Below are 9,265 nucleotides of genomic sequence, written 5' to 3' on the forward strand. Positions count from 1 at the left end.
TGTATTTACAACTTAGCTCATTTTTTGGTTCTGCCTTGATTTACCTCCCCAGCATTTAGTCCCTTCTTTCCTTTCAGTCCCCAGTGTGTAAGTACAATAGCATTAGCTCTGGGAGTCGGCGTGGAGCAGATGTTTCTTGTCACTCCTGTGAGGTCATCTGCTTGTCTGACAGGCCAGGTTTCCAGAGTTGCTGCCGGTCATAGTTCTCTCAATCTCACAAAAGCTTTGAGCATCATGGCCCCCTCACGTTTTCTTCATCAGACGCCATGACTGCCACATGTGGAGCTTGTTGTAGGCTGTCTGGAGTATCTCTATGTAACTTACCAAATTTGTGCTTAAATACTGCCTCCAAATCTTTTCTTGGAACGGGCAGAGCTTCGTAGCTTGGAATCGTTCCAAATTACTTTTCATTTTCACGACCTTTTCTTCTAGGGAAGCAGGACCAGAAATGACATAGATGTTCTCCAACAGCTACACGCAAGTGTTTCAATTCAGACTGAATATCATTTGGCACCATCTGGTTAATGGTTTGCTGTGTTCCTCCCTGCATGAGTGCCCCTCCAGGTGACGGTGCTGTGATGGTACTACCAGAGAGAATCTGAGTTAACTTGGGTGTATAAGCTTCCATTTCTTGTCCAATACTTTGAAAAGAATAATGTCCTGACTTGTTGCATACTGTAGTGACTGGGTTGGGGTTGGACCATAATACCTATCTAACTTCTTGAGATTTAGTGCATTCATTTTCACAAAATTATTTTTCCCCAAGTCATCGTATTCAGTGGACTCTTGTAATTTCGCCCTTTTGACTACTGGCTGAAAGCAGTCTGCATCTCCGGAATTTCCATCCATGCTGCTGGGCTATTTTGTTCATTTTCTGCTTCTTGTTTCCTGAGTCCAGCTGCTTGGACCATGGCACTTTGATGGTTAAATCTCTTGATGGCAACATTACTATTCTCTTTTATGGATTTAGAATTGGAAGCAGATGGCACAGAAGAAATGCCATAGCCCTCATCTAATGATTTATCTCCCAAAGCTGTTAAATCTAGTAGTAGGTTTTTCACCCCTAATGAAACCATTGTTTTTAGGCGTTTTTCATCTATTTTGGCATATTCTGCAAAGAGATCCTTTGCCCCAGTATTCAGCCGATCCCTGTGAAAAATAATGGGACTGGAAAAAACGTGTCCAGAATCCCTTCTCTGTCGTGTTGCGGGGAATATTTTCTGCATATTTAATTTTTACTGCTGGATAGGTCCTAACTATGACCTCAATGATATCAGAAGTTAAATTATATCTCAGAGCGTTACAGCCATCCGTTTGGGGCCAGGCATCAGCCAGAAATGCAGCAGCAATGCCAACATCCTGCTTATGACTGGATGTGGAGAATTTTCTGTTGCATTCACATTTAAACAATTGGCCCAGAATTCCTCAGCACTGATCACTTGGCTCACAACAAGGTCTTTATAAAGCTGAAACAAAACAGGATCTTCTTGCAGAACTCTGTTCTTCTCTTCCAGTTCTTTATTTACTTTCCTCTTGAATTTGGGCAGCAGCAGCTGAAGAAGGTCCTTTACTGCATCTTGCTCTTTCACTGCTGGGCTTTCATTGGAAAAATGTAAGTTAGTTGCTTTTGTCACCTGCATGCAGGTCCAGCTGATGCTGAATTTTATAGCTTTTCCTTCTGGACTAATTTTCTGGCATTTAATATCCACACACATATGGCTGATTGTAAATCTATTTTTGCCTTCAGGTGCCCAAGCAATTCTTTCTGCCGTGAAGTAGAGAGCGCCATCCTGCTTCTTTTGATGCACTTTCTTTACAATCAGCAAAACTTCTTCAGATGAGGTTGCCATGGTGGCTGGAAGGTGCAGGTGGAAGCTACAATTCTAGGCAAGACACTAACTTGATTGAATACAGTCGAGTTCCACTGCGCTTCTTAGAGCCGCTGCTGGGAAGAGGCTGAAACCCAGTGGACACAGCAGTCGCCACCGCCTGTTACTGGGGGTGTCTCGCCTCCATCGCTGGCTGCCAGGAGTCTGAAGACACGTGACTGGGAACACAGTTTTTTTGTTTGTTTGTTTGCTTTTTTTAGTATCTAAGTCTTGGACCAGAGGCAGTGGCTCACGCCTGTAATCCCAGCACTTTGGGAAGCCGAGGTGGGTGGGTCACCTCAGGTTGGGAGATCGAGACCATCCTGGCTAACACGGTGAAACCCGTCTCTACTAAAAATACAAAAAATAAGCTGGGCGTGGTGGCACATGCCTGTAATCACAGCTACTCAGGCCAAGGCAGGAGAATCACTTGAACCCAGCAGGCAGAGGCTGTGGTGAGTTGAGATCAGCCATTGCACTCCAGCCTGGGCAACGAGAGTTAAACTGCATCTCAAAAAATATATATACATATATATGTATAGTATATATATGTATATGTGTGTGTGTGTGTACGTGTGTGTATATATATGTATATATCTAGGTCTTTGGAAAGGTGTTTTTTTGTTTGTTTGTTTTTGAAATAGTCTTACTCTGCTGCCCAGGCTGGAGTGCAGTGGTACAATCTCCGCTCACTGCGACCTCCACCTCCTGGGTTCAAGTGATTCTCCCGCCTCAGCTTCCCAAGTAGCTGGGATTATAGGTGAATGCCACCATGCCCAGCTAATTTTTGTATTTTTAGTAGAGACAGGGTTTTGCCATGTTGGCCAGGCTGGTCTCTAACTCCTAACCTCAAGTGATCCACCTGCCTCAGCCTCCCAAAGTGCTGGGATTACAGGCATGAGCCTCCACACTCAGCTGGAAAGTCTTTTTAAAAAACTAAGTCCTTTTATTGGAGAGAGAGAGGGTAGGCATCTCTGAAGCCTATGAGAAGTGAAGAGATGCTCCAGGAGCCCAGAAAAATCCAGGTCTGAGGCTTTCAGGGGAGGAGGACTCTGAGTCCAGGGAGCAGTCTGAGCTTCCGCTCTGTCTCCACTCCCATCCCCTCCCGAGGCCCTCAGTGGTATGGTTCTATGGAGCACCTCGTAAGAATCAGTGCTGGGCACCCAGATTCCTAGTCTTGCCAAAGATGAGAGCAGACTCTACAACAAGAAGGGCCACAAAACCCAACCCAAAGGGCAGGGAAATGCAGGTATCTCATCAGTGATCAGGAGGGCCCTGAGATGCTTTCCTGAATCTGTGGTCCTTCCTTAGCCCCAGGAGCTTAGGATGACTCAGAGAAGAAACTCCAAGAAAGGAACCTATTCAACGGGTACAGGATCATAACTGAGGTTATATAAACATCTTAACATGTGCTATAGATTTTCAACTCAACTTTGCGATTTCTACCCACTGATATTCTAGTATAATGACCCCCAAATAGCTCTTCTGTCATTTAATTTTGTAGAGATTAGTACAATTTTAAAGTATATATACTTTCAACTAAAAGATTCTAAACACTGAAGCAAACCAAATCCAAAATTTTTTAAAAGTTTAAAAATATGCATATAAACTTGCCAAGAGAGAACCAAAGACTGTCTCGTACCTAGTACTCCTATTCCCTTTTTTCCCTCAAGGCATTAATTTTATATTAATAACATTTAGCTTTGATGGATGGTTGCATTGTTTGAAATATTGCAGAGTTAAGTCATTTAAACACTGTTACTTGGTTCAGGACAAATTCTGAAATGTTTCATCTTAGTTAAGGTCACCATGACTTGTAAAATAATATACAATCTGTGGCTGCTTCATAGTGAGTGCCTAGAAAAAGAACATATTGCCCAAAATTATTCATTGTAAAGAATGCGTTGTAACTACCAAAGAAGTTAATATTGTAGTTTATCCACCAGGACACAGAAATAATAAATGCTTACTAATTACATAATATGTAAAGGAGTTTTACACTAATAAAGATTATATTCACCATAGTCACTTGCGAACATTCACAATAGGCCATTCCTAAAGATCAGATTAATGGACTGCACAACTCTTAGTAGAAAAAGAAACGGACAGAGAAGAACAGCATCTGGGATCAGAGACTGGCTATATAAGATTTTTATATTATTTTCTCTTTACAAAGACATTCCATATTACCAAATAGCTAGATAATACAGGGAGAACAGAAATTATATTATTTTATCACAGTAGAAAATGTTTTAAAGAAAAAGCAATGAAATGAATAGGATTTTTCTAAGTCAATAGCTATTCTATTCTTATAATTTTCTTAAAGATGTGCTCAATTTCAGGTTTTGTCTTTTATCCTGTTTTATTTCTTCCCCACTTTTTAAAATGGGATGGTAGGCCCCTATTCTAATATTCTAATAGCCATGTTACTATGCAAAAGCACAGACCATTTTGGCCTGGCTGTTCCTCCTGCCCTTAGTAATAGTTAAATAAGCAAATTACCTTTGCAGCTCCCAAGAGTCCTGCTGTTCCTCATTCTTTCTCTTGCAAATTATCCCCCAGGAAGACACTGATGTTTGGACTTAGGAAATGGTAGTGGAAAGCAACTCAGATTCTTACAATTAAATCAAGAAAGATTTCTCAATGAAGTGTCATATAGGGTGACTGACTACAGTTAACAACAATGTATTGTACATTTCAAAATAGTTACACAGGACTTGAAATACTCCTAACACATAGAAATAATAAATACTGAAGAGGATGGATACCATACATAGCCTAACTTGATCATTACTCATTCTATGCATGTAACAAAATATCACAGGTACTCCATAAATACATACAAATATTATATACCAATTTCAAAAATTCACTCATGTATGTGTTTTGGGTTTATTAACTACTAGATTTTTGAGAGCTAAGGAAGACTAGGGTAGCAACACGTAGATGAAGATTTATGTTTGCTCTTAAATTGGTTCATGCAAATTTACTGTTTTCTAATAATATTCTTATATGTATGAATACAAATTATGTGTTCATTCCAGCAAGAATAAATGCTATAAATACTAAAATGAATTTAAACTTTTAAGTAATTGCATATGTGTATCTAGGTAGCAAATTTACTTACACAGACAAATCTCAGGCAAAAGAAAAGGAATTATGATTCAGATCAATCATGTACAAACTAAGACTAGTTTTTGACAGCCTATTAAGTCGTGCAATAATTCCCCCCCTCAAGACAACATAAGAGGGTGAGGGAGAGGCAACATCAGATTTAATGTTGTTATTGCAGTAATTTCAACATCAGGCTGGAGAACCTACACAAGGATGATGGTAGACAGCTCCTGAGGACAGGCACGGTTCCCGCTGTATGTGAGGCCTCACACCTTGCCAGTGCCAAGTATACAGCAGTCACTTAGAATATGCCTGTAAGAGTGAATAAATCTAGAGACATGTGGGGAACGAAAAAATGAAAAAGATCGTTCGACGAATTATTTCACATAGAATTTAACATTATGAATTCTGAAATCTTGGAAATGTAAAGATTGGAAAGTAGAGTTGGTTCCTGAGGAAAATTTGTCCTGGTCAGTTTTATGTGTCAACTTGACTAGACAACAGTACCCAGTGATTCAATCCAACACTAATCTAAATGTTGCTGCAAAGGAATTTTGTAGATGTGGTTCTCTACAATCAGTTGACTTTAGGTAAAGATTATTCTCAGTAATAGGAGTAGGCCTCATTCAATCAGTTGGAAAGCCTTAAAAGCAAGACTGAGGTACCCCTGGGGAGGAAGACATTTGACTTCAAAACTGAAACATCAGCTCCTATCTGAATCTTCAGCCTATCAGCCTGTTCTACAAATTTTGGACTTTCCAGCCTCTATAATCTCATAAGCCAATTTTTTGAAATAAATATCTAAAATAAATAGGAACTAAATATACTGGTGACATAGGAGATATATCTTACTGGTTCTGTTTCTCTGGAGAAAGCTGAATGACATAGTGTCTTAGTAGAAATTTTAGGGACAATACCTTTTTGGCAGTTGACATTTTTAAGCAAACACCATTTTGTAATGAGATGGTCTTTCCTTGGTCATCAGACTATCTGCTAAATTAGTGGAAGTTTGAATGCCTTAAATATAAAGTTGACTGTTGAAATTTGATTATAATGCCATGGTTTGTGTCTAGGTGTCAAGTCTATGTTTGAAAAATAAAAGCAGCTACATTACCATTTTAGAGGACATGTGAGTTCCTTATGCATGAACTTTCTAAGCCAATAAATGCCTGCCCACTTTCAATTAAAGTCAGAAGTTGGCCAGGCACAGTGGCTCACACCTGTAATCCCAGCACTTTGGGAGGCCAAGATGGGCAGATCATGAGGTCAAGAGATCGAGACCATCCTGGCTAGCACGGTGAAACCCCGTCTCTACTAAAAACACAAAAAATTAGCCAGGCATGGTGGTGGGTGTCTGTAGTCCCAACTACTCGGGAGGCTGAGGCAGGAGAATGGCGTGAACCCAGGAGACGGAGCTTGCAGAGAGCCGAGATCACCCCACTGCACTCCAGCCTGGGCAACAGAGCAAGACTCTGCCTCAAAAAAAAAAAAAGTCAGAAGTGTAAGTCAGTTAACCAAAAAATGAAGGCACTTCCATAGTCAGCCCTACTATTGTTTCACATGCTAACAGCATGGAAATGTTATCTTCCTCCAGCAGGAACAGAAGGGACTCAGTAAGTATCCTTGGGGAATCACTGGCTACTAAAACAACTCACTCACCGTCTCCTCTTCACAATCAGTACACTCTGCATTCTGCCTGGGATAGTGAGAAATAGAACTTGCACTCTACATCACACATAGGTAGGGATTTTTCTTTTTCTCCTAAGACTTGGGAACTTTGGGAAGAAGGTGGGAAGCAAGGAGGACCATTGTTAATGTTTACTTGTATTTTATCCCATAACCAAAAAGGTCATCTTTTTTTCTACCTCTGATATTATCCTTACTCCAACTAGTTTGGGACATACTGATCTCTTAAGTATTCTGTACGTAGATAGAGAAGATTTGAGAATACTGAAGTCATCACTAGAGTTAGAGCATGGGGAGAACAAGAGGGATTTTTTTTTTTAAACTGACAAAGAATAAACGTAAATATAGGGAGACATACTGGATAATGTTTCAAGTTTTCAAAAGAACTGACAAAATATCCTAATTTTAAAAAAATGAAAAAGAAGTGATGCATTGGTTTATGCCAAGTAAAAATAAATAAGATGAAGACAGATGACTTTTTGATTTATCTAGAGTCACTGAAGGCAGGAATGGTGAGAAAAAATAAACAGGGTAATTATCAAGAACTTCAGAAATTAAAAAGATACAAAAGAAATTATAACTACATGGCAAACAGAAGTTAAACAGTCTGTCAGATGAGTTAAAGGGAGACATGGAAGCAAGGAAATTGCCTCAGGAAGTGGGGAAGAATATCTAGAATATATACAGGTGAAGGAGAGGGCTTAGGCAAAACATGATTGAGATGAATTGGAAAGATGATAGAGATACGAGGGAGGGAGGGAGGGAGGGGGGGAAGGGGAGGGAAAATTTAAAATACGCATCCTTCATACCATAAAGGAAAAAAAATGTACATTGCAGTAAAAGCAGTTAAAAAAATGAGGGAGTTCATAATTTACAGTTTTTATCTTCTTAATTAAAAAAAAAAGTTGAGGTAATCTTTGAGAAGTCAAGAGTCAGAACTGAGGGTTTGTGGTATAAACGGATGGTGTGTAACTACTGCTTTAAGGATTTTTCCATGAAATTGTTAAAAAAGAAAAAAAGAAAAGAATTGCTCAGCTAAGCTGCAAGATAAGTTGAAGATGATTTATCAGACACTAATCTCTTCCTCTCCAATTTCTCCTTGAAAGAACCTTAAAAATGGGTAGTCTTCCTAAGCACATTTTTATGTCACTTCTCTAACCAGAAACAGACCATCTCATACTTAACATAAAATTCAGACTCACTCTGAGTGCAATTCCTTACCATAATCTATCCAAACCCCAACCTTCTTTCCCAAAGCTTGTTCCCAAATTCTTTTTCCAAAAATTTTTTTCAGTCTATCATTGAGTTTTTCCTAAATCTCAACAAGATGTTCATTCTAATTGTCTGCCTTTAATCTCTTCTCTCCCAGCTGCAGGAAAAAAAGAAAAGAAAAAAACACCTCTTCAAGCTTCTCATCTAAATGTTTTTAAACTACAATTGTCCTTCAAGGATAACATGAAATTGTCACAATCCATAAAGACTTCTGCTGACATTCCAGCCTGCATGAATTCCTAGTCATTCTCATGTCATCTCTCATACCTATATGGAGTAATACAGTATTTAACTATAAACAAAACCTTTTAATTCAATATTTTGTTGCCATCAAAAGTTTGCCAGTGGATCAGCTGCTGGGAACGTGAACCACAATTTTCTATAGAAACAATGTAGATTCGTGGCTGCCTCGCACAGACCCACCTAACCAATAAGGTGGAAAACATCTAGAATTCTCCCCGCTGGCAGTGGTGCTGCACAAATGAATGCAAGCACGCCCTTTTAAAGAAAATAAGCAGGTTTTTGCTGTATTGTTAGGCCCAATGCAAACCTTAAAAAAAAAAAAAAAGAACTGTATGAGTTTCTTTTTAAAACTAAATGCTGCTGCTTAAGAAAAACACAGCTTAGAGAAAAAAAAAAGTTGATAGAGATATTTGTGAAAACACTGAAAGCAGCTTTCAACAGCTTCAAAGGTGAGGCTAGTTCTTGTGATGTCTGATTTTATTTCAGAAGTCATCACATTGCTTGCCCTTAGATGCCTTGATGTGGGAAGAGGGGTTACACTTTTGACACGCAAATGAAAACAAATGTACACTGATATCTTTCATTCAATCAGAAAATTAGAAGTCACAAATGCAGCGTGGCAGCCACACATTCTGCCTCTGTTCCTGCTTGTCTGCTTCTCTCAAGTTCTACCTGCTTCCCATCTGTGATTCTTTCTGAGAAACTCCAAAACCAAGAGACAGCACATATGTGCAGTTAGGTATGAGTGTTGTTCAGTGTTGAAGAGGCGTTTCTGACCTAAATTAATGTAAAACAGCTTAGATAATATAGAAAAAATCGTATGTTTTAATTTTTCCTAATTTAGCTATACCCTTTCTGCATAGGGTGCTTTAAAACAGAAGAGAGTCCTCCTCACTCGTCTGGAAAACAAAGAATTAACCCCATTCTCATTCTCTGACCTTGGCTCAGAGCATAGCTGGCCATGGGTCCTGCTATACTTTCCCTTAGCATGGTTGTAACTGAAAATGTGGTATTAATGACTCCTTCGAGACCTCTAGGGACGTTTGAAGCTTTATTTCTAACCAATTTTCTCAGAGGGTAAA

The 9,265-nt window shown here is 39.3% G+C and overlaps 1 pseudogene; it reads right to left on the reverse strand.

Moving 5' to 3' along the window:
- Nucleotides 1-243: 243 nt before the first annotated feature.
- LOC111546841 lies at nucleotides 244-1,850 on the reverse strand (annotated as a pseudogene).
- Nucleotides 1,851-9,265: the final 7,415 nt, after the last annotated feature.

This window comes from Piliocolobus tephrosceles, chromosome 18 (genome assembly GCF_002776525.5).
Source record: "Piliocolobus tephrosceles isolate RC106 chromosome 18, ASM277652v3, whole genome shotgun sequence".
Taxonomy (NCBI): Eukaryota; Metazoa; Chordata; class Mammalia; order Primates; family Cercopithecidae; genus Piliocolobus; species Piliocolobus tephrosceles.